We start from the raw sequence: 468 nt of genomic DNA on the forward strand, positions 1-468 counted from the left end.
GGGATTCATTAAAGTCAACTGCAAATCCAATGGCTTACACCCATAAATGCCATCTGCTTTTGTCTGGAAGAGTTAGGATGATTTAAGGGTGACATAAAGTAGAGTTTTATTTGACATCCATGTTAACTATTTGGTGCTCTGAATAAGGGATGGCCAAATACTAACTGCTTAGTGCCAGAAATTCAGAATTTCGATTCCAAGTGGTAAGAGCTAACAGAATTAATCATTCGACCTCCTAATCTATGGCTGTCAACAAATGTACAACTTTAAGCATTCACTGAAAGTTCCAAAATAAAACCCCTCTAGATATTCTGAAGCTGCTGAAACACAAAAAAAATACTGTCTGTATTGTAATTCCAATGTTGAAACAGTTTAATACAAAATTATGGGTAGTTATCAAAGTTGTTATCAGTAATAAATATAGTTTATTTTAATTCTTCATAAGTCTCTTAGCACATTTTGTGAAGG

This window comes from Propithecus coquereli, unplaced genomic scaffold, assembly GCF_000956105.1.
Source record: "Propithecus coquereli isolate 6110/MARCELLA unplaced genomic scaffold, Pcoq_1.0 Scaffold32, whole genome shotgun sequence".
NCBI lineage: Eukaryota > Metazoa > Chordata > Mammalia > Primates > Indriidae > Propithecus > Propithecus coquereli.